Source organism: Triturus cristatus, chromosome 1_1 (assembly GCF_964204655.1).
Source record: "Triturus cristatus chromosome 1_1, aTriCri1.1, whole genome shotgun sequence".
Lineage (NCBI taxonomy): Eukaryota > Metazoa > Chordata > Amphibia > Caudata > Salamandridae > Triturus > Triturus cristatus.
Window position 1 is genome coordinate 483753878 of NC_140579.1, and position 26510 is coordinate 483780387.

The following is a 26510-nucleotide window of genomic DNA, read 5'->3' on the forward strand; positions in this document are numbered from 1 at the left end:
TCACTATTGCAAGTACACAGTTATCCATACAGTCACTCATACAATCACTGAGTCTTATGTATACCAATTTATATACAACTGTCACATACACTGCCTTTTATTTTTCTAGTTTGTTGGACATTTACCATTGAGAGATATATTTGCTCATCACCACACCCATAAAGATATTCACTCACCCAAACAACTGTTTGTCTTAACCTCATATACCTACTGAATCAACTATTCACACATCTTTGGGCAGTCACACACACCCCACCGAACCACACACACATTCACTCTCCCATACAAATACTCAGTTAACTAATCAATAACTAATATAGACTTTCACGTAGCTAGTAACCAACTGGTGCAGCAGTTTACACGACAACTGACAAAGTGATACAGATATTCACACAGTTTAGTCACTATCCAATATATTTAGTGAGACACTATTAATTAGTCAAGTAAACAGTCAATCATACTGCTACTAAATCCTCCATCCAGAAATGTATATTTATATATCCACTCATTCTTCAATGCAGATTGCTATATATATAATACATATTTAAATAACGAACCAAACCACATTCACTGGATGATGTCATCAGTGATGTCATCAGTGATGTCATTTGAGATGTCATCAGCGATGTCATCAGTGATGTCACTGACCATATCATGAATGATGTAATATGTGACATCATTAGCAGAACTAACTATAACGGAGGAATTTCAATGGTTTTGTACGAGTGAAATGTCCAGCTAACTATAACATATCTGAAACCTATGTTTTTTTTCAGTGAATTTCGAAGGTTTCTTTTTTTTTTTATAAGAAACCTTTATTACACATTAATAATATACAAACAAGGGCCTACAACCACAAGGGCCGGCCACTAGAAAGCTCGGGAGCCAGCAAGGCAACGCCATACATTCAAATGAGCCAGAAGCAAATGCTCCCGAAAGTTCGTAAGCACATATAACAGGCCGCGGCCACAGTCCAAGGGCGATCAAAAAGGACGGTTTCATATTTTCTATTAAAAAACAAACAATAACACACAAACAAGGCAATGAGAGTCCGAAATAGCAGCGTGCGCTCCCCAGGACGGGGGAAGATCCACGTTATCTGGAATAACTCTTGATAGGAGGTGGTAGTGGGGGGCGGCGGAGAAGAGGACAAAGCATACACAATTACGTAGAATGTGCGGCTAGGGGGACAAAGCGACGTCGACCTCTCGCGGCAGAGGCGGAGCGCAGATATTTCCACGATAGGCATTCCATGGACCCCACACCTTAGTCCACCTCCCAGGCTTGCCTCTCGCCACATACACCGTCTTTTCCCTGAACATACACCAGTCCATATTCTCCTTCCATACCGAAATCGTAGGCGGCCTCGGGGAACCCCACAACTGTGCGATATTGCACTTAGCCACCATGTACCCCAAAGTCACCCACTGCGTCTGCGCCGCATTACAGTCATTTGGTTCCCAGACATTCAGCAAACACCTCCTGGCCTCTGGTAACAAAGCGACATGCGTGACCTCCTCCATTACAGTATGTACCCCGTTCCAAAATCGTACGACCGCCGAACATTCCCATAGGATATGAAGAAAAGTACCCAACAAGCCACAGCCACGCTTACACATTCCATCCCTCGAATAACCCATACGTATCAAACCAGGCCCTGTGACATACACTCTATGGAGTATCTTCAGCTGCACAAATCTAAGGCGGGCCGGGATCGCCACCTCTTTCGGGGAGGCCACCGCCGATACCCAATCCTCATCGTCCAGTTCCAATCCGTCGGCCGTCCACGCCTCCCGCAGATGGGTCAGCAAGTCCGTACGATCATTAATAAGTTTTTATAGATCAGAGAAATAGTGCTGTCGGGCACATAGCCATCTAACACCCTATCTTCCAACGGGGAATATTCTGGGATAGCAGCAACATCCGGAAAAACCGAACACAGCGCATGGTAGACCTGTGCATATCGGAAGTACTCCCTATCATTTAATTTGTATTCAGTTTTGAGCATTTCAAACGTTTTAAAGGACCCTTTCGCCCAGAGGTCACCCACCTTACTTATACCAATCATATCCCATTTCTCAAAGCCTTTCGTTTTCCACAGACAATCCAAATGCTGGGAGGCATACAACGGCGTCGCTCGAGTCAAGCGATCCCTCCACCCCATCGCAGCATTCGCCGCATGCCACACGCGTACCGCAACTTGCGTTGGTCCTGTCAACCGTGCATCCGGAGTCGCCGAATACAGTGCCCTATTGTAATCCCCACCCGGAAGTAATAACTTATCCATCTCTAAGGCCGGATTCAAAGCAGGACCGTATATCCCATGGTTCACCGTCGCCAATTGAGATGCCCAATAGTATCTTTTAATATCGGGGAGGGCAACACCCCCATCATACAAAGGGAGTGTCAACTTGGCGATCCTCGGTGGCCCGTCCCAAAACAGTTGGCGCTGAAGACCCTCCACCTCACGGAAGTAACGGGCCGGCACGACATCTAGCGTATTTTGTAAAGCGTACAAGAAGCGAGGCAGCGACATCATTTTAAACAATGCCGCCCGTCCGAGCGGTGAGAGCGGAAGCCGTCGCCACCTCGCGACGTCGGCCTTCAATCGCTGGAGTGGAGGGAGAAGGTTTCGCTCATAGCGGACCGCGGGGTCCGGTGATATGAAGATTCCCAAATATTTGAACCCCAATGTAGCAATCTGAATAGGGCATCCCCGCGGCAGGAGGGGGGCCTCGCCCGAGAGGACGTAAACACATGACTTGGCCCAGTTGATAACCAGGCCAGAATTACGACCGAAGGAATTCAATACGTCCACCAATACAATTAGCGACTTTCGAGGAGAGGTGAGATACAAAAGGATGTCATCCGCATAAAGGGAGACACGGTCCTCAAATTCCGGCGCCCATCTAATGCCCCGCAACGACGGCTCCCAACGCAACCAGGCAGCGAGAGGTTCTAAAGAAAGTGCAAAGAGGAGGGGCGACAACGGACAGCCTTGTCGCGTACCTCTCCCCAGCGTGAGGGGAGCCGACACCCTACCATTCACCACAACCTGCGCCAATGGGTCAGCGTATAGTAATTTTACCCACCCAATGAATTCAGGGCCAAACCCGAACTTCGCTAACGCAGCCCAAATATACGGCCACTCTAAAGTATCGAACGCCATGGTAGCGTCCAAAGACGCCAAGATGGCCGGCTCACGCATAAACTCCGCTCTAGCAAGCACGCCATGCAACCGCCTCAGGTTCAGGGCGGTATTACGATGAGGTATAAAACCGGACTGGTCCTGATGAATCAAGTCGCCCACGACCCGAACCAGACGATTGGCCAATACCTTAGCCAGAATTTTGGGTTCCGCGTTCAACAATGAGATAGGCCTGTAGGAGGCACAGCGGTCTCACGGCTTCCCCTCCTTATGTATCACAACTATGGTGGCAAGACGTTGGTCAAGGGGGAGGGAGCCCGCTGCCCGTGCAGCGAGGAACATGTCACGGAGATACGGTGCTATCTTATCTGGACGCAACTTATCTAGTTCAATGGGGAGACCATTGGGGCCCATGGCCTTACCAGAAGCAATCGAGCGAATGGCCAAAGCGATCTCATCCGGCGACAACTTCGCCTCCATCAATATGCTATCAGCCTCCGAGAGGGACGGCAATGCAATATCTCTAAGCAACAGATGAGAGTCCTCCTCCGAACGCCCAGAGACCGGAGAGTATACCCCACGGAAGTAATCCGCGAAGCAGTTAACAATTTCTACCGGGTCAGTCACACACACGCCATCCACTCTCTCCACAACCGGCACTACTCTACTCGCTCTCTCCTTCTTGTCCAACCAAGCAATCAACTTTCCGGCCTTATCTCCCACATCATACAGTCGTCCTTGTTGCTCTCTACTCATCCTTTTAGCAGCATCCGTGACCAGCGCTCTATAATCTGACTGTTTAAGGCTGAGAACGTGCAATTTCTCATCCGTAACACCCCGCTCCAAATCCCCCTCCATCTCAGCGATGTCAGTTTCCAGGCGAACCACCTCTTCCCTCCCGCACCTCCTAGCATGGGAAATAAGAGACAAGGCATGCCCCCGGATCACCGTTTTATAACCTTCCCATAGGGAGACAGCAGACGACACTGACCCTACATTATCGTCGAAGTACTGATCAATGGACTTAACCAGTTCCGTGCGAATATTAGGGTTACGTAAATACCAGGGGTTAATTGGCGCTACTCTTCCCTCTGCCCCAGGAACAACCTCCACCTGCAACAATAGCGGGAATGGTCAGAAATACCTCGGGCCAAATGACGCACCTCACCGATCATTCCAGCCTGGAACGCCGGCATAAGTATATAATCAAGTCTCGAGAGACTCCCGTGGGCCCCCAAGTGGAAGGTGTATTGTGCCTGCCCCGGGTGCATCAGTCTCCAGCAATCTATAAGTCCTAAAGTATCTAGAAAGCCACCCAGCCAGACCTGGGCTCTAGGGAGATCCCTGGGGGGGTGACGGTCCTCCATACCGGATACAACAGCGTTAAAATCACCCCCTAACACCAGAACCCCCCCAGGGAGTCCCAGGACCAAACGCCCCAAATCAGCAAATGTAGCCGTCTGCAATCCCGGTGGCACATAGACAGCAACGAGCGAAACAGTTCTACCCTCCCATCTCCCCACCAATGCTGCATATCACCCTCTATCATCGTGGAGCACCTCGTCCACCTCCAACGGGAGAGAGGCCCTGACCAAGATACCAACTCCCCTAGTGCCAGAAGTGAAACCAGAGTGAACAGCAAGGCGATAGCCCCGCCTATTCAGGGCATGGAAGGAGTTCCCAATCAGATGTGTCTCCTGCAGGAAAACAATGTCGGGCGAGATCCGTTTCAAAAACTGCAACACCACCCCGCGCTTGATCCTATCCCCCAGTCCGTTCACATTCCACGAAAGTATTCTCAAACCCTTACCCCCCACCCCGCTCCCGTGCATGATGCCCACATCCCGGAGAACACAACCAGGACAAATCAACAGCTAACCACACATTGCCTTGTGAAACAAACAAACAGTCCCCAACACCCCCCCTCCCCCACAATATCCAAACCACAACTCCCCTCCCTGCACCCCTGCTTGAGCCCAAACAGCCCCCCAACTTGCAGTGTCGCCCTACCATATACTGAACCACAAAAAGAACCCCTGAAGGAGGAAAGGGCCCCAATATGCTCTCCACAACCTCCGAGCATTTGAAGGGCATATTGCACCAAACTTGAATCCCATAGAGCTAAGGTACAAAACGTCACCAGCCTAGTCCATCACCGGGAACCAAAGTTCTATTCCTGTTCCGCCGAACCCTCGCCACTCTCCGCCGTCTGACCATCCCGATCTCGACTCTGAGGCAGGGTATCCAACCAGTCTCCAACCGCCTCCGGCCAGTCGAAGAAGTGCGAGCGATCCTCGAACTCAACCCGCAACCTGGCCGGAAATAGCATCGCATACATCAGCTCCATGTCCCTCAAGCGCCGTTTGACGCCCAAGAATCCCAGTCGTTGTTTTTGGACCGCTTGCGTAAAGTCTGGATAGAAGCTGACGTTAGAGTTGTCAAATTTCAGCGGCCCAGTCACCCTCGACGCCTGAAGGATAGCATCTCTGTCCCGAAAGTTAAAAAGTCGGGCAATTATAGGCTGCGGGGGAGCACCCACTTTCAGCGCACCACCCGGAATTCTGTGAGCCCGCTCCACCGCAAAGAATTTGCTCAGCCCCTTGGGTGCGAGATGGTTGACCACCAGATCCTCCACAAAAAGGTCAGCAGCAGGGTTCTCCGATCGTTCCGGTACCCCAATTATACGAACATTATTCCGCCTGGCCCTGCTTTCGGAATCCTCAAGTTGACGGTCAGTTAGGTCACTGGCCAGCCGTAACCTACGAACCTCCGTTTGCAGGGCGGCCACGTCCACAGTTAGGCTCGACGCTGTGTGGTTCAAAGCATTGACCCGCTCATTCGTTTTAGACAGATCCGCCCTAACCAGATTTACATCGATCAGGACCGCATCCAATTTACGAGCCAGGGTATCAAACTGCTGACCCACTGCAGCCTTCATCTCCTCAATGGCGCCCATGACGTCTATCAAAGTCAAGTCAGCAGATAGGCCCGAGACATCCTTGGACCTTTCCGGCGATTTATGCGACCCACCAGGGGATCCCTTTGTCTGCGCATAGCGGTCCATGTTATTAGCCTGGGTGTAAACTCCCCGCCGGGTATTCTTGGGTTTCTGCTTATCTCCATCCAGCCTCGCCGCCATCGTCCGGTGACCACTGAGATCGGCACCTGCCAGCACAGGAGTAGGGACCAGACAGCTAATTCAAGGGACCACAGCCATCACGGACTGTAGCCTGTGTATAGTCAGAGATCCAGGCCAAACACTCCACTGTCCACGCTCCTCTGGAACATCAAGGTCCCTCAGCCGATGTCAGCAAACAGGTTCAAAAACGAAAGTGAAAGTGCGGGGTACGTGACAGGCCAGGCCCTGCATGCCGCTGTTGTTCACTTCGTACCCGGGCACCTCACCAACTCGAGTTCGGGACCAAGGCAGGAGCAGGCCGTAAACTTCAGATCGCAACCATTCCGGTTCCCCGAGCCCGATTTGAATTTGGAGAACGGATGGCACCTCAGCTCAAGCTCATCAACAAAAGCCCGTTGACAAAACCAGGATTAATTCAGGATAGACGTGGGAGGTTGCGGAGGCCCTCGGGAGCCTTGAGCCTACGCGGCCATCTTGGTTACGCGCTAGGCTCCTCCCATCTTCGAAGGTTTTTTAAATGATAATTTTTAAATGTAATAATAGTTATATGTATTTTTTATACTGATTTTCTACAGTTTTTAACTGTTTATTTTTACATATTTAATTAAATTACATTATATATTTTTAATATAAATGGAAATAACAATGTTTTTTAAAATATTGAAACTGAAATATTGTTTTTTTGTTGTTGAATGTATAAGTGTAGAACTATAAGTGTGTTGGTTAGTTAGGGGACTGCATGCATAGTGGATAGGGGTTTGAAGCAGTACATGTGCTAAGGCCTGGCTCGCAGCATGAGTACTTGGGTACTGACTGAATGATTAGAGTACTGCAAGGAGAGTGCCTGGGTGAATTTATAAGTGTTTGGGTTTTAGCGCAGTGAATGGATTAGTACATGGTGCTGAATGGGTCACTAGAGGAGTGCAAGGAGAGTGACAGGGTGTTTGCTGAAAGTGTATGGATACTGACTGGGGAATTGAAGGTGTGAAAGACAAGTGTGTAGGTGGTTAGAGGACTGCATGCATAGTGGATAGATGTTTCAAGCAGTCCATGTGCTAAGGCCTGGCTCGCTGCATGAGTACTTGGGTACTGACTGAATGATTAGAGTACTGCAAGGAGAGTGCCTGGGTGAATTTATAAGTGTTTGGGTTTACTTTTTGCACAGTGAATGGAGTAGTACATGGTGCTGAATGGATCAGTAGAGGAGTGCAAGGGGAGTGACAGGGTGTTTGCTGGAAGTGTATGGATACTGACTGGTGAATTGAAGGTGAGAAATACAAGTGTGTAGGTGGTTAGAAGGCTGCATGCATAGTGGATAGGGGTTTGAAGCAGTCCATATGCTAAGGCCTGGGTCACTGGATGAGCACTTGGGTACTGACTGAATGATTAGACTACTGCAAGGAGAGTGCCTGGGTGAATTTATAAGTGGTTGGGTTTTGGCACAGTAAATGGATTAATACATTGTGCTGAATGGATCAGTAGAGGAGTGCAAGGGGAGTTACAGGGTGTTTTCTGGAAGTGTAGGGATACTGACTGGGGAATTGAAAACAATGATGTATAATTTGGGAGGGGGGCTGCGTGGCCCCCCTCCCGGGCCACTTCTGGCCCCGGGGACCCAATCCCCCAGGGCCTGGCCATTGTTTTAATTTTTATTTTTTTGGAGGCGGGCCCCCCTCCCGGACCACTAATAGCCCCGGGGACCCCATCCCCCGGGGCTGGCCTCTCCGTTGGGGACCGCAGGGGGGTCCCCAATCCCCCATGGTCCCAGCAGGCTCCCCACATCCTGTGGGAGCCGGCATTGCTTTTCCACATGGGGAGCAGCTAACATGCTGCTCCCCATGTGGAAAAGCAATCTGCTTTGCTTCATTGAAGGGAGAGCAATATTACCGTTTTTTCACCTTCATCTGTGTGCGGTCTCTTTGCTTGCTTGCCGAGTGGGGTATTGAGCTACATATCTATCTATAGATCGATCGATAGATCTATAGATCAATCGATAGATCGATCGATCTATAGATCTATAGGTCGATAGATCTATAGATCAATCGATCTATAGATCGTTTGATCTAGAGATCGATCCATAGATCTATGAATCTATAGATCTATAGATCGATCGATCTATAGATAGATCTCTCTCTATATATATATTGATCTATAGATCTATAGATCTATCTATCGATCTATAGATCGATAGATCGATCGATCTATAGATCGATCTATAGATCTATCGATCAATCTATAGATAGATAGACAGACAGAGAGATAGATATACATAAATGTGATCTCTACAACTTTGCAATGTATATTGAAAGTTAAAGTCATGGTTATGTCTCTCACGGATCACCCATTGTTATATCTATGTACATGTTTGTTTTGTCTCATTTCTTAATTCATTTAAGATTTTAATAAGTTTCACATACACTATGGGCACTGTGGATGTATTTTATGTAAACTAGGGATGACAGGGGTATTTTTGTTCTTTTTTTTAATGTATATATATGTTTTTTAAACATGGTACGTCATTTGTGATGTCATATGTACAGTATGGTTGAGGGTTGTCTTGATGTAAACAGAGGTTTAGTAAAGATAACTGTATGAATGTACTGTGGGACAGATTTAAAAGACGCTTGCACTGACTTTACGCCACCGTTGCGTCACTTCTGTCATGCAGTGGCATCGTAAACAATGCGCCATGATGCGACATATTTACAACGTGACGCATCTAGGGAGATGCATCACGTTGTAAAGCCCTGAGCTACATTATACCCGCGTCAGGTATAATGTATGCAGGGTGGCCGTTCTGTCGCAAGAAAGCCTCATAAAAGTGACACAGTGAAATCTACAAGATTTCACTGAGTTACTTTTACGACGCCACTGCGTCAAAACCTTGAGCCTGCTTGAAGCAGGCGTAAGGAGTGACACAGCATGTTAGGAATAGGCATTCCTAACCATTGCTGTTGTTGCGTCTTGCTTGTGACACGACTCCAGCAATGCGCTGCCCTTACATCGACAAGATGTGTCACGCATCTGTCTATCTTTGCGCCACTGATGTGCCGTAGTTAATGCGGCACATCCATGGTGGCGCAGGGCTATTTTCCGGTCACGCAAATTAACTGCCACATCCTTGCTAATATGCATGGATGGGCCAGTTCTTATGAATCTGCCCCTGATTATTTTTATGTTGATGACTACTTGTGTTTTGCAATGTCTGTTCAATCACTATGTCATAGTTATGCATTGCTTATTAATTATATTACAACCCTGAAGAAGACCATTGTTTAGACGAAACACATTGGCTGTTTTGAGCTGTAATCATTGGATGCTCTTTCAAGTGAAACTAAATAAAAAACAAAAAAACTGAAAAAGATGCGTTCTGGAATTTGATTGGGACTCATATCTTGTTTGGTGCATCACTATTGAGCTTTGAGCACTTGTTTACTCGATCATCTCCCAAGGTATCAGCTTACTCATTTGCAGCACCAGTATTGCAGAAGGAGGGCAGCAGTATCATTACCACATTCAGTATACCACATACATTTGAACCTCCAAAAAGGGCAGTAAGGATAGTTGGATTATTGAATGCAGTATTTCCAGGGAGACAACTCTGTAAATGCCTTTTCAGCACTCAGCTGCAAGTCAGTGCCATGTATTGAATGTACACAAACGTCATTTTACTGAAAATTGATTCCTGAACAAAATCAATGCATGTTTATTGAGGTCATTAAACACTCATTAGTGGCCCGCATTTTGGTGCACATCCCTGCCCTGTGGGAGTCAGAAATTTCACAACTTCAGTAGAGCAGGACAGATACTGTCCTCCCGTGCAGGTGCTCAGTGCAGTCTGAGGTGAGTGTAAAGAGAGAGAGAGATACAGTAAGCATCCCTATGACTTCACCGCTGCAGTGGAAAGCTGTTGTCGAGCTTAAGAGCTGCAACTTCTTTTTTAAATCAAATGATGAATTGTCCCCAAGCTTCCTTGGTCAAACACATCATTTTCAAGTATTTTTGGGGCCAGTACACCCTGCAGTGTGCTCTACAAAAAGGCTCAGGAGAGGAAATTGAAAAAGGGGATGTGCTAGTGCTATAGCCTTGCTGTGACATGCACAAAGAAATGAGCGTGTCGTAATAAGGGTCCTTTTAGACCTGGCCTTTTTGATAGGTTTACTCCCAAACCTTTTGTCTTCTATTTTTCTGACCCTGTTTTTGTTGGCAATAGGATTCTGGGCACTTTACAACTGCTGACAGTGCTAAAGTGCACATGCTCTCTGTATAAATTGTGACAATGAATGGTTATCCATGATTGGCATATTTTATTTGCTGGTAAGTCCCTAGTATAGTGCCCGGTGTATGCCAGGGCATGTCATTCAAATGCTACTAATGGGCTTGCAGCACTGGTTTTACCACCCACATGAGTAGCCTTGCAAATGTATCTCAGACCTGCCACTGCATTGTCTGCGCCCGCAATTGTAAACTGCCATGTTGCCCTGGCAACTGCACCCACTTGACAGGCCCAAACCTTCCCTTTCCTTACATGTAAAGTACCCCTATGGTAGGCCCAAAGTACCCCCATGAGCAGGGTGCAGTTTATGTGAAAGGTAGGACATCTACTGGTGTGTGTGACATGTCCTGATAGTGATACACTTTGTATTTAGTTTTTCAGTATTGCAATGCGGTCTGTCTCTTAGGCTTAACACTGGGGCTGCACTGTAGCATTTTACATGTGTCGCTTTTCTTAAGAACAAGATAGAAAAAATGTATTGTAGGCTCTCTGAACTGAAGAATGTATTAACACACCTTTTGGTAAAGGTGTTTCTTTAATTCTGTGTTTGAAAATGGCAGTTTTAGAAAGTGGTCATTGTCTTACTTTACCAATCTGTGTGCCTCTGGTTGTTTGTGTATTCAGCGTCTGGTGTTTCAGTGACAGGTGCTGGGGATGTGCATTCACTCTAGACAGTCACAAGGGGGGTTGAGGTCTACCCTGCCTTGCCTGGGTGACTCATCAATTGGCTGAATAGACCTGGCCTGCATTTAGAGTGGTGGGAGGAGTTTCGCTTGCTCCCAAATAGGATGTGTCTCCTTTTTACAATGCTGTCTCTGCCCCCTGTGGTCATGCTACACCACGGAGGACAGGACTGGTTTGGACTGGGTTCAGAGACCCTTACAGCAAAGAGAGCAATGACAACATGGGGTATAAGTATTGAACCTAAAACCCCAGAACTTTAGATCACTTCAAGGAACAAGAGGACTCTCCAAGAAGAGGGGGGGGACTGTGTGAGGACTGCTGCCTTTTCTGTGTGAGGGGTGGGTTGGCCTGCAGTTGCTGCTTCTGTCTGGTGGAGCAAAAGGACTGACTCTTTTGCCCTGCTGTGGCATCCTGCTTGTGAAGAATCCCCAAGGGCTTGTGTGTGCTGGCCTCCTGTTGGAAGTCTCAAGGATATAAGAGACTTTATGGGAAAGATCCTTGCGGGATCTAAAAGTGACCTGCCTCGTAAAAGAGCCGAGTAGCTTTGCGAGGAGTGCTGCCCCTGATTTGAGTGGGGGGGAATGGTCTGCAGTTGCGGGTCCTATCTGGGGCAGGAGAAGGACTGGACTGGATGGCGGTTCTCCCTTTTTAAACAAGCATTTGCAATGCAATAGGTCTCGCAGTTACGCAAGTTTAAGCTATTGGCATAGTAAATGACAATGCCTTTTATTTATGTTTTCAAAACGAAAACAAAAATATACGGCATTGTTATGTGCAATAGCTCAAGCTGGCGTAACTGTGAGACCTATTGCATTGCAAATGCTGTTTTTTTATAGGTGTTGTTGCATATTTATATAGCGCGAACTCGACCAGAAGATATTTGAGCGCTTTACATGAGCACCATATTTACATTACACATTCAGGCATGGGGAGATTAAGTGATTTGCCCAGAATCAGGATGTGGACGCGACCTGGAGGCTCGAACCCTGGTTTCTAGCACCAAAGTCGGCAGTCTAGCCGACAGACCACATCGTCTCCCTATGAGCCGCTTAATTTGCCATGTTACACTCCTGTGGTTCCAGACCCTTTTTTTCCACTCTGATTGCAGTTCTCGATGTATCTTACTAGGTCTCCCACCATACTTATTTAGGACAGCTAATCAATGCGGTTTCTCCCTCCAGATGTATTGTAACAGGAGTGCATGGTATACTGTTGTTATTCACTTTGCCTTTTTATATGAAAAGAGTTACGCTCACAGTAAAAAAAACAAGGCATAAAACAATGCACGTCTCCAAAGACGCCACATCTTCAGTAAGCTCCCTGAAATAACCTTTTTAGATAGATTTTGGAGCACAAGCGGTTACCAGTGTCATCTTTCATACTGCTAAGCAACTGCCATTTTCCAATAGAAACCTCTAGTGCGAATCGGGAATCGCTCCAAAAGCAATAGGGAAGCAGGTAGTTTACTGCAGTTTGGTGCAGAAACCACCACTGCTATTGCAATGAATCAGCATGAACGAAAGGGACTGTATACAGGCACGCACACAGGAAAAGCAAACGCTCATGTCAGTCGCATGCTGTATACAAGTTTATAAGTGATCAAGAAAGAGGTGGCGTTCCTGCACACAGTTAGTGCCGCACGCTCATTACTGTGGCCAGTTTAGCTTGTTTCTTTGTACATTACAGTAAAGTACGCTATAAATCGCTGCCCAGGAGCTATGTTTGGAGGGCTGCTAGGATTGATACTGTGAATGACATGTGCTGCTAGGGCAGGGAGGGGGAGAACATGGAGGCTGCAGCATTGGCAGAGAGACTCTGTCAGAGAGTAGAGGAGAGTATAGAGGCAAGGAGGGGGCAGACAAATGGCAGAGGAAAGGATAAAGATGGGGTGCACAGAAGAGAGAGAGAGAGAGAGAGAGAGAGAGAGAGAGAGAGAGAGAGAGAATGAGAGAGAGAGAATGGAAAATTGAGAAAATGAGAAGGGGCGGAGAGGTACAGATAGGAAAGGATAGGGCAGGTAAAGGAGAAATCATGGGGGTAGAGTGAGTGAAGACAGCAAGAGATTAACAATAGACCTAGGTACAGAAAGAGAGTGGGGTAGGATGAACCTGTGGGGGAGGGGCACGGAAAGATACATGGGAACCTGAATGCTCTGAATACCAACAAAAAGCAAAGGGTGGGGAGGGTGACTGGCGGTGCGAATGGAGTTAGGAAGAGGAAAGGGCGAGAGAAAAACGCTACGCTTAGGTGATGAGCTCGAAGGAAAAGAAAGGCTAGGGAAGGATTGTTGAAAAGAAGTATGATGACATTCAAGGGAATCATACCATGCGTTCAGGGGGGTGAATGAATGGGGCCCAGTGTGCCTGCAGTGTGTCTCTTGTGGACTCGCCTGCAATGTCTTTCCCGCTGCCTGCGCCCAATTACACATTGAACCAACCGACAGTAAAGCATCTTCCAACACAAGCTGCCCATATTGCAATGCAGCCTTTTTTCCACAAAGAAATATCAGAAGCAGTAACTTGTACAAACAAGCTACATGAGGGAGGATGGGTGGGGGGACAAAGAACGGACAACCGGAGGAGGATGTTAAACAGAACAGACCGCTGAAGGAGGGCGGGTGGTGGTAAAGAGAACGGAAAGTGGGAGGAGGGTGGTAAACAGAATGGACAGCGGGAGGAGGGCGTAGCGTTGGCAAAAAAGAATGGATAAAGTGAGGAGAGTGGAGGGTTGGCAAAACAGAACAGACAGTGGGCAGAGGATGAATGGTTGGCAAAAGGGTAAGAGAGAGAACCTGCAGACTCACGCACTTAATAAGTGTGCATCACAAAAGTATAACTGGGGGGGGGGGGGGGGGGGGGGGGGGGTGGAGTGGCAGGCACTCACCAGACAAATGCAACGAGCGGTCAAGGATAAATGAAAGCTCCAGGTCTGTTCCAGCTGGAATCGAGTGGGATGCTGGCAACAAGGGCTGGAGGGCTAATAAATTAATAACTTAAACTGGAGTTGGTGCGCCTGCGAATTGGGGAAAGTAGCACATACCATATGAACCGTGCCAGATAATTAACTAGTTACGTGTTCTCCGAGGCGGTGTGTGTGGGGGGGATGGGGCTGAAGTGAGGAGCAATGTCCCCAAGTGTAGTGTTTTCGCATCATGAGAAGAAAGCATTTGTTGCACCACTCGTATGACCAGTGTCACTGATGGCTTGTTAGCTTTTCATTTTGCTGTAGACAGCTCTTGTCGCATGGAGTCTGTCTGCGTTGCCCTGAGGTGCCATCTACGTGTATATTTTATAGCTATCAGTACCATACTTACACTCATGTTTCTTGTAGGCAAATACTGTATTCGTAAAAATCAGAACTGTGTAACCGAAGTGCCATGATAATGAAGCATAATGATAGCATTGGGAGGGAAATGTTTCCCTACTAATTAAACAGCACAACTGAGGTGCTGGTGTTTAGTCACTGAGCTGCAGTTTGGGGGCACGTGACTGCTGAGCTCGAGCCCTCTGTCCCTGTTGGCCCTGCCCTCTTTGTTACCTCATCGCTCTGTTGAGAAGCACGGCTTACCTTGTTCACACATCGGGTACACTGCAGCCATTGGTGATGACACCCGTGTACCCATCTGCTTCAGGCGCGGGTGGCGAGCTATGTCACTCGAAGGCAGATCACAAGGCTACGGGAAAGGTAACCATTGTCAAGCCTACATTGCTATCAGTATCAGAGAACTTGAAGTGCGTTTCTTGACCACAAAGTGCGTGTGCTAAGACTGCCCAAAAATCTACATAATGGGATTCTGTATTTGAAAAGCTTTACCGCGTGTACATATTGTGGACCTAACCACGCAAAATACAGGCCACATCCATAAAAGAAGAAGCCACCTTCCTCTATTATTTTGATAAGATTAAATGTAAAATAAATGTTTTACACAAGTAGTGCTCTCCCTCGTTTAGTATCACACTAGTTATTATTAGAAGTCGGTGTATAGACGCTAATCACCAGAAAGGGTGATGCCACATGGCTGTATGTTGTCGCGTATCTGAGTGTCCCAAAGGCTCACTACGCCGAGAAATCCCAGTCCTAGCTCCCCGAGCGGACGTGTGCTCCAAGGCGGGGGGCTGAAGCGAGGAGAGGATGCCTGAGCAGACGTGTGCTGGCGGGGGAGGGGTACGGGGGGGCTCCGAGGCGGGGGGGCTGAAGTGAGATGAAGCTCTCCAAGCGGACGTGTGCTCAGAGGCTGGGGGACTGAAGCGAGGAGAGGCTGCCCGAGCAATACAAGCCACAATAAAAACAAGCAAGACGTGCGGCCGCGAGTTGTGTGCGTGCTCGCGTGAAAGTGATCCACAGCAGAAGTGAAAGTGATCGCGCTCCAGATGGTGCCTCAGGACTCCCTGAAGAGGGCACGCTACTACAACAGAGAAAGTATGTTCACCCCGAAGAACGAGCCCTAAAAATGAAAAACTGGCTTGTTTGTTTTGAAAGGCTCACAGAGTTAGCGCGGAGACCCTCTCCCGTTCTCAGTTATCTCATAAGCTCTCCAGGCTCGTCGCCAGCACACACAAAGAGGCGCTAAATTACAAGCACTCGTCGGAAATGAGGGTCCGAGGCCAACTTCGGAACATCCCACATTCAGGCTGTTAAAAGCGCCCTCACACAATCAATTGCAACTTTTGGGTCTCTTTGGAAGGGGCGACAAAGGGATTTCACGCGTAACTTACTCCGCAAAAGGGACCGCACGCCCAGGCCGCCTTTACGAGTGAACCTTTAATTCAAGGGGTGCAGGGAGGGGGGCATTAAGAGGGGCAGCCGCTGAGAAGCTGCCAGAAATCGGAACTCCTAAAAGGGCCGATAAGTGAAACGTACGAAAGACTACTATACAAGATCTATGGAAATTACTGTGCATGCACAATTATACGGCAAACTGTTCACGTATAAATGTGTATGTCTGTGTACTCGTATGTTATAACGTTTAATACGTCACTTATTACAGTTGGGGTTATCTAGTTGCATAAATAATTTTTTTTAGATATTTATTTAGAACGGGCGCGCCAAAGATTTGCTCTAGCTTGGCGGTAAAACAGTCAGAAATTCAACGAATGGAAGGCCAATAGAAAAGCTACTTTTTGACACGCGCGAGCACACTTTTCTTAACACACACAAACTTGTTTTTATTTTTAACACACACGAACGTGTTTTTTGTATAACACACACTTAACCTGTCGCTGCACAGCTCACATGAACAGTAAAACCTAATGTTAGATACGATTCGGATGAGTACTATAGATATATTAATTAGTGGTCAAATAATATAACACAATGGGTAGAGTTTAATTAAATATCGCGGGAATAAAAGCACAGCACTTCAAATATTTACGCAATATAGATGGATGAAAACACAATTTACAATGAGTAATATTAGACGCACACTGGTGCATATATAGTCATAATTTAGCTAAAATAACATTTAAAGCATCCCTTTCTCTAACCGTCTAACAAAAAGTATACCAAATAGAGTGTGTACAGCCGTGCATGTCAGAGTAGGTACTGTCCGAACAAGGTATTTTTGAGGTCGTGTGTGTGTGTGGCTGCGTGTGATTGTGTTTGTGTGTGTGTATGGTTGTATTTTTGTGTGAGGTTGTGTCTGTAAGTGGTTGTCTGTGTGGTTGTATTTGTGTGTGAGAATGTGTCTATGTGGTTGTGCGTGGGTGTGTGGTCGGGTTGTGTGTTCACAAGTGTGTGCAGTTGCTCAGTTGTTTGACTCCTGTTTTTTGCTTCGTGCATGACCTCAGTTCTCCTTTCACAGCCCCTGTACATGGATCCTTGTTTTATGTACAAATACCGCCAGGAAGATGCAGAGACGTGTGCGAGGTATGTGTGTGCACAGCACAGAGGGAGTGACGATAGGACTCCAGCAGGAGGGTGGGGTGTTGATAAGATGACCTTGCAACAGAGAATTATCTGTTCGACATGATAGAGTCAGAAAAGGGCAGTGCAGCCCTTTTGAATCTGTGGTTACACAAGATCCCTGTTCCCAAACAAAAAATAATAATAACCTCACAAGGTATCTGCTAAGATTTGCAATGATCACAGGTAGGAAAATGGCTTGCATTTTTTCATCTCGCGTTTTGAAACATTAGCATTTCGAAATGGTTCATTAACTGATATTCATATATCTAATCTTTAACAAAGACCCTGCTCTCCCACTCTAACGCTAGCTTCAAATAGCAGAGTGTCAATGTCCATTTGCATATTCTCTGGATGCTCAGCTGTAAATGACCTGTCCTGCTTTCCTTACAGGGCGAGTATGTATTTAACTTTTTAATGTACTGCGGCCGCGAGTTGTGTGCGTGCTCGCGTGAAAGTGATCCACAGCAGAAGTGAAAGTGATCGCGCTCCACATGGTGCCTCAGGACTCCCTGAAGAGGGCACGCTACTACAACAGAGAAAGTATGTTCACCCCGAGGAACGAGCCCTAAAAATGAAAAACTGGCTTGTGTCACTAAACATTCCACCACGGATAGTAAAATTAGACAAATTGTCAACACCCAATGGGATCTTTTAAACATCAACAGAGATGAGAATAGGCTCACTAGACCATTAATTGCCTTCAGGAGAAATAACAACTAACGGAACCTGTTGGTGAGAGCCAAAAGAGCAGAAAAGAGTAACTTTTGCCAAAAGCCAATCACAGGTGGTGATCCCATAAAAGGTAATCACAAATGCGGCACAGGCTAGACTTCCACCAATGTGATCGTGTCTGACACCATCAGGATTAACAACAAAAAATAATCATACCTCAGGAAGGCAGAGACACGGTTGCTATCCATAATGTCTCGGTGAGCCTTGTGCTGCCTCGGGCATGTTTACTGCGTGAACACATGGGAATGCAAAGCCATTAATCAAGCAGGATGGCTCGGTCTCCCTTCACGCCCAGGGAGGAGGGAGATGCGAGCAGAGCATCAAAGGGCTGGGTGAGAAGGGAGGGGGGAATGCAAGGGTCAAAGCAGCGAAAGTGAAAGTAATGGAGCAGAGCATCAAAGGGCTGGGTGAGTAGGGAGGGGGGAATGCAATGAGCAGAGGAGCAGCTGTGCACGTGCATGTGATCTCGTGCACTCAAGGTTTAGGCCAGCCAAAAGACTGGGTAGCACTTTGAAAATCCCACATATAAAATGTCTCTTCGAGCCTTTGGCTCACGAGACCTAAAAACGAAGTCTGCCGCAGCTCTCGGGTTTCCAGTCTAGAGTATGTGAAGTGCTTTTGGCCTGAAGGAAGTGCGTGGTGAGCTCTGTGTTCTTCACATGTTGTATGGGAAACTATGCGTGTGAGGAGCCCTGGTTCTGGCCAGCGAGAAGTGAGCCCTGTTCTGGTGCAGCACATGGAGAAGCCAGCCGAGAGGACAGAGTGAGCGCTTTATTAGTCTTGGTGCTGTTAATTTCCTTTGTATTGGTGAAACCTAGTCGGAGAAATGGGAGCACGGTGTTCACTCTACATGCCTCTCCCTGTGTGAGCACTCCTGGAATCAACCATGCAGCTTCAGATCGAGAGAAGCGGCACTGAGACGTTCTGGGGTCAGTGCTGGGCTCCCCTCGTCCCTGTGAAGTGGAGCAAGTTGACGGAGAGATTTAGGGAGGAGTCCTGGACACCAAGTGGCAGAGCGGACTGGGAGATTTGTTTTTGTTTTTTTGTTTCATATAGCACGAACTAGACCCGAGAAATTGGGTATCAAAGCGCTTTACATCAGCACCAGTTTCGTTAAGTTTGCTTCATTCATGCCTGCATGAAAAAAGGGTTCTCCCTGTAGCCGCACCCAAGTAAGTTGCTGTAGCAACCGGGTTCAGTCTGCCAGATGCTGCTGCGGTGGAGGGCAGCCTTGCCCTCGCTGGAAAAATGGGGCGCCCCCCTCAGTGGAGGGAGAACTGCCCCATGCCCAGAGGAGTGCTGGGCACTCGTGCCTGAGGTTCAAGATCTGCGGGGTACCCTGGGATCAATGGGACCCGGGAAACTACTCCTAGCTATTGCGAGGGCCCACCTGGGGACTACGCCATGCCATACCACCTCCAAGACCTTAAGGTCGGGGTGGTGAGGGTGGCAATACCATCAGAGGGTAGAGCGTGTCCCATGTTAGCTGCTGTCCTGGGGAGATTACTCTTGTCTTTGGAAACTGCAGTGCGTGCCAGTGTGCAACTGCCCTCATTCCTTGATCTTGGGGGGAAGACCGGGTGAATTCTTCCCCTGCATCTACCCAGTGCAAGATATGAGTGATTGCCTACATACACTACCTTTGATATGATGATCATTGCCTAATTATGACCAAGTGATCATGGTCTATGGGTGACCTGACCTGCATAATATGTACTGTGTGGGCACTCTAAATTTGGTGTTTTCACAAGGTTTGTAGGACATGTACAACGTTTTAGTGTTTACATTAGTGAACTACTTGTGATGTTATGACAAAGGCCTAATTGTCAAACTGATTTTTGGTCTGTGTGCTTTACATGCATTTTTATGACAAGTACCTAGTGGCAAAGTGATTTATGTAATTGTGGTCTAAGTTGTTTTATTTACAACATATGAGATATTTTTATATACCACTGTGTGGAGTCTCTTCTTGAGGTGTGTGTAATGTGTCTCTGGTGTGTGTGTGTGTTGTGAAAATGCTATACACATTGCCTCTGGGCTAAGCCTGTCTGCTCAGCCAAGCTACCAAGGGGGTGATCAGGGGTTATTTTATGTGTGTACCACCCCTACCCTGACTAGAGTGGTGGGTTCTACCTAGCTTAGGTACTTTCCCTAGCAAACCAAAAACTCAATTTCTAACATGTCCAAATTGGCATGACACTACGCCCCACTCCCTAATGTGCAATCAAGAGACAATAATCATTCTATTAACCTTGTAATTTTGATCCACAAATTGCATGTCTTCTAATACTCCTGCAGATAGCACTTTTTCAACACACCTGCTACGTGCAATCAGTAGACATTGGATGAATGCACTAGCAGAAAGTAATTTAAGTAGGATTAAAAAGATGGAGGGGTCTCTAAAAGGGGTGTGGCATAGCTAGTGATCATTTTCAAGTGACATGCCCCATGTAATTAAGGGTATAGCTTTAAATATGTCAAGCAAAATGCTGTGCTTCATAATAGGTGATATGGAGAGTATGAGGAGGTCTCTGTGAGTTTTCACTCATTGCATACGGAATAGGAGGCAACAATGTACCTACACATTAAAGAGGCCAGACCTATTGGCTCTGACAATGCTTTTTAGCAGTATTACATACATTGTAACAACAAAGATTTTGTTGAAAATGTTTAAATTCTGAAAATATGATGCTATGAATTACTCATTATGAATATCTGCTGCCACTGTTCTCACTCATCTCGTTCTCCCTTGCACACTACCATGCTTTGCTGTCTCTCTGTTAGACACTCGTGACCTTTTTCTCCCCACATCATTTTGAAGTTCTTCATCTGCATAACACACCTCATCCCTTTCCTCCTCCACACCATATTTTCACTTTATCCTTTTGTAAGTACTTAATTATATCTCTTCCACTTAAACATCCTCATCAACTGAACCCTCTCATTCACCTGTTTGCACTGCATTTTCTTTTTCTTTGTCATGGTACATATTTATACAGCTGTGTACCTTCTTTACACACTTCCCACATTTACAATTAGGCCCTATGTGACCATCACACTCTGCAATCTACAGAATTAGGTGAAGGATTGGATGTGCATGTAGTCTGAACACATTTAAATCACCAAACAGGCATGTCACAAACCATTGCCTTCATCCCCTACCACATCTCTCACCCAGACACCTAGAAACAACTCATTTCAGAGTGTGCACTGAACAAAAGCTATAAGTTGCATGAAAACCAATTACAGAAACAAAGCAGCTGCAAAAATACATATTTAAGGAATGCAAGGTGAAGTACAACCCCTCCCAGGAGCGAGTCCACCTCCCCCTCCCCTCAAACTTTAACTGCGTCCATTTACCTTAAATTACACCTCTTGACAACATGCTAAGGTGCCTTAAAAGGTTGCAGTTTATTCAAACATAACATGGTTATACTTTTGGAATTCATTGGTTATTTACAATATCCATGATAATGCATACTTTAATTGTCTTTGCAATTATGAATGTCCACTCCTTGTTGATGTGTGCTCCCAAACACTCTATTGGTGGGAGGGCCTGAGCATCCAGGCTTCTGTGTTTGCGATTCCAGCCGTCAACTTGCTACCAAAAAGGGTGGGTGTCGGTCAGGACCTGCCTGGGCTGCAAGTGCTCTGTCGCTTTGCCTTGGACCCTTTGCTGGCGCCTTCCTGCTCCTCCGGAAACCCTGCCGTTTGGCATCCCAGGGACCCGGTGTGAGCCTTTCATCTATTCTGCCTGAGGCTGCACCCTGACATTCCACTCCCTCAGTACCCCTGCTGTGAGGCATCCCAAGGGCCCTGTGGGAGCATCACATCTATTCTGTCATTGGCTTTGTGCCATCCTTAGCTCCCTCTGTGTCAGCCTTCCATCTACCTCTAGTTCTTTTTTCTCTCTTTTGTCTAATTTTGCTAAGTTTCTTCCGCCAAACTCCCTACGGTTCCCTGACCATAGGGAGCTCCCCCCTCGCTCACTCGCTCCTTCCTTTTTATGAGAAACCCCTCTGCTCGAGTACCCCTACAATGTTTTGCAGGAACATATCCATCCCTGCCCCTGTCAGGTGTACTCCGTCCTCCAGGTGGTAGCCCGGGGACCTCAAGTTGATTAACCTGTGTCTCACGAAACCCCAGCCGTTGGCCCTACATATTTTTGCCATGGTGATGTTTAGTTTCTGCCTGGATTTCTCCACCGCACCCAGATCTAGAGCCCTCTCCATTATTTACACATTATCATCTCTGAGAAGACTATTTTGGCTGGATGAAAATTGGTCTCCCTCGTGCTGACCCCCTCTCTGGCAGCTACCATGTGGGTGGTGAATCCCTCCATGTCCAGGCAAGCACATTCGATCATCGGTTAAGTTTGCATCTTCTCCTTAAACCCTCATTGTATCTCAACCAATCGTCCCCCTGGTATTTTTATTGAGCGTTGTGCACTTTTTGTTCATATATCGTGAGTGCCACCACGCTCTGTGAGGATTTTTGAATGATCACACATGCCAGGGTCCTGAAAGCCCTTGACTAATTCTCCAGGAATCTTTCTACCCTGGGTTTACATCTGTCTCTCCTGTCCTTGTCTTTTGTGTCCTGTGCTGTCAGGTCTATGCCCACTTGTTGCACTTCTAAGCAGTGAGAAAATATCTATAAATTCGTTTCTCCAGATCCTTTCCTTCACTGTCAGCGGGATGAGGTTGGCCAGTCCTAGTAGTTTTGTGGTCGTCGGGAGGGTCGCCTGGGGAGGGGCATAAGTACTCACTGGCTGGTTTACCCTTTGGGTCTGGGCCTTTGCCCACTCCCCCTTTTCCTGTGCTGGTGCCCCCGGGGACTGCCCCCCCTCTTGTGTTGTGTTCTCAGGCCCAGTTTCATTGGCCGGGTTCGCCTTTTGGGGGTTCTCCTGAATTTTGCCTGTCGCCTTCGTCAGGTCCCCCCCTGTCTTTGTTCTGTGGTCAGGACCCTGGTTTGTCCTATTTTTCTCGGTGTTCCATTGGGGTCCCCCCCCAAAAGGGGGTCCTGCTCCAAGCCACTGCCACCAGGGCAACCAGGCTATGGGTGGGCGATGGGTGGGTCATGTCCCCAAACTTCTCCCTCGAAGCCCTGCTGGTAACTCACTTGCCCCACCAGCCATGGAGGTTGCAGCCACCAGGGCCCCCTCATAGCTAGATTTTTAACCCCTCAGTGCATTCCCAGGTTCACTATTCACCCCGTTTTGCCCTTCACTGCTACAGCGTGCTGCCCCCCTTTGCGCCTTCCCCTTGCGCTCTGTGCACGATGGTTACCAGAGCCATCTTCCGCTGTGCTGCTCTTTCCTCTGTGGGACTCCCAAGTGGCTGCCATGCTGGCCACAGACCCCTCATCGCTGCTGCTGTCCTCATTGTCCAAGCTAGACACCATCTCAGGGGATGCAGCCCTTTGCCTCCTGGCCCGGCCCTTCTCGCTCCCATTGTCCTTTGGTTTTCCCACAGTGCCATCTTTAGATCCGGCGTTAGCACTCTTATTGGGGGCTGCCATTCTGGCTGCATGCCCCTTACTTTCTGGTTTCTAAGGAGGTGGTGCCGGGGAGGGTGCCCATCTTGGCTTCTTCCCCTTCCCATGGGTGCCTTTCTTGATTTGCTGGTGCATCCATGTCTTCCCTTTCAGGGCCACCAGAGCACTGGCCTTCTCCAACATGGCCCGCAGATCAGCATCCATATCTGGTCCTGTATCTTCTCTTGGTCTCTTACTGCCTTTTTTAGGGGACTCTGGCTGCCCCTGTGGCTAAGGGAGGGGATGGGGCCCGAGGTGATGTGTGAAAACACGCCCTGTGGTGCGTTTAAAGGTGGGGAAATAATCCCCCTTCAATCCTGAGGGCCTCTGGGGGCCAACTAGCCCACCAGGTGCTTCCAGTAAGCGCCATTGCGCTGTGTCTCAGAGAGGTGGCCCAGGCCATGCCCCTTTTTACACCTCTCTGCAAATCAGCTCTGTGGCACTTACTGGAGGTACCTAGTGGGCTAGTTTGCTAGTTGGACCCAAGGGACACTCAGGATTCAAGGGGACTTTATCTCCCAACTTAAAACGGACACATGGCCCGCAGATCAGCATCCATATCTGGTCCTGTATCTTCTCTTGGTCTCTTACTGCCTTTTTGGGGGGACTCTGGCTGCCCCTGTGGTGAAGGGAGGGGATGGGGCCCGAGGTGACGTGTGAAACCACGCCCTGTGGTGCGTTTTAAGTTGGGGAAGTAGTTCCCCTTCAATCCTGAGGGCCCCTGGGGGCTAACTAGCCCACCAGGTGCTTCCAGTAAGCACCACTGCGCTGTGTTTCAGAGAGGTGGCCCAGGCCGTGCCCCTTTTTACACCTCTCTGCAGCGCAGCTCTGTGGCGCTTACTGGAGGTACCTAGTGGGCTACTTGGACCCTAGGGACACTCAGGATTCAAGGGGACTTAATCTCCTAAATTAAAACGGACACAGGGCGCGTTTACACAGTGGTGAAGGGAGGGGATGATGTAGTAAAGCGGCTCTATATATAATGGACCAAAGTAAGGTACTGTGTGTATAGAGTCCCCAGTCCCCAGAGGTTTGGCAGAGGTTAAAGTTAGATATAACCTTACTCTCTAAAGTGGTAGCTTGGTCGAGCAGTAAGGCAGTATCAGAGGACAGTGTAAAGCATTTGTTGTACACACTCAGTCAGCAAATGGTCTCACACACTCAAGAACTGAACTCTAGGCCAATTGCTTTGTATCAAAAGATATAGTTGTTTTATTTTACAACCAACAAGGTATCAAAATATACTTTCTCAGGATGAGTTACTTTAGTTAAATACTTTTCAAATAGGCTATAGGCTTTTTGAATGCAATAGTTACAGTTTGTTGAAATATGCAACACAATTTCAAAAACAAGACAACATTGAGCTCAATGGGAATTTCTGGTTAAATGCAATTGGTTACTTTGTAGATTACTTTTCTAACCACAGGACTGGATCCTAAATTCAGTCCCGGAACATGAACTGTAAACAGTTAAGTAAAAGCGTTTTGGTTACAGTAGTGATTTTAAAGGAATATTATTGTATTTTAAAAGTTGACACTTAGAAACTTTTTCAGTTGGAATTACCAATGTTATCCAATGGAATTTGCAGGTAAAGTATGTTCACTTTACTTTTGTAATCCAGTGCTGGACTCCTAGGTTGGTGACTGCTGGCTAGCAGGCCACGCGGCTATGGGAGCTGGGCTCCTGGTCACTTGCTCAGGGCAAATGGGGAAGTAGGATAGGACAAAGGTTGCACTGCCAGGGGCACTCGGGCGGCTGGGTGCAGGGTGCTTTTGAGCCGTCGGGCGCTCAATGTTATCCAATGGAGATCTTTAAAAGGGAACAAAGGCTGCAGGCTCGAGGACGGTGGATCTTCTGGAGCGACGAACACTTCGAGGGGTAAGTTGGGATCTTGGAGGGTAGGTAGGCACCCTGGAGTGGGCACAGGAGGCCGGGGGGCGCCGGGTACAGGGGTGTCTTTGGACATCGGGAAATCTTACCCTCTGCGGTTGGAGGGGTCCCTGGTTCTGAGTCTGCAGGCGTCATCTGGGTCGTCGAGGAGGATCCTTGGGCACTGGATTCCAGGTCAGAATCGCGGGGGGGATGTACAGGGTCTTTGTCCACTCGGGCACAGGCCGGGCCCGGCAGGTGCAGAGTGGGCTGGATTTGCGGTTCCTGGCTGGCATCAGGGGTGTTGCTGTTTGAGCAGAGCCACTGCTCGTGGGAGTCCCAGTCTCTAAGAGGGTCAAGGCAGGCAAGTCCTCCGGGGTTCTTGAGGTTGCTGTCCACAGGAGACACCGGGATTTAGCAGGAGCAGGTTCAAGGATCAACAGGCCTGTAGGGCTGGGGCCAAGTCAGTTGGTGTCGTCCTCTTGTTAGCAGCTGTACGGCACGTCTTCTTCTTCTTGTTCTTCTTTCTTGTTTCGAAATCGGGATCTGAGGAAGGAAGGTTCAGGGTGCCCCTAAATACTACATTTAGGGGAGTTACAGGTAGGGGAAGGGCAGGGAGCAATAGGTCCCTGTCCTGGGGTGAATACACCTCCTATCCTGCTCCTCTCCTGTGGGAGGGGGGCAGCAGCCTATCTCTGATTGGGCAGGGCTCCCCATCCTCAAGATGGCCGGGGCCTGGAGTTGTGCTTCACCTCGCCTCTCCCACCTGAGGGGTGGAGTTGGCACAGGCTGGCACACCTCCTTTCCTTACGTAGGGTTTCCCACCAGTCTTCCCACCAGAGTGGGGTCAGAACTGGTGGGGGCCAGTTTCTAAGTACAGCAAGTGGTCTGGAGTAGCTCACAAAGGTGGTATGCCTTTGAAGCTTCCCCCTGCCCATCGTGAGGGAGGAGACCTAGCACCTCGCCCAGGATGTCCATTGTTGCAGGCCTAGGAGAGCGGGGGGGCACTCCACCCAGGGGTCCAGCAACATATCAGCTGTGTGGCAGCCTAGGCAGCCTCTCAGACAAGACGTGGATTGTAGGTTAGGTTTCAGGGGCATCTCTAAGATGCCCTCTGTAGTGCATTTTACATTAAATCCCACACTGGCATCAGTGTGGGCTTAAATGTGCTGAGAAGTCTTCAGTGTAGCCATTATGGTGCTGTGGAGTTCGTAATGACAACC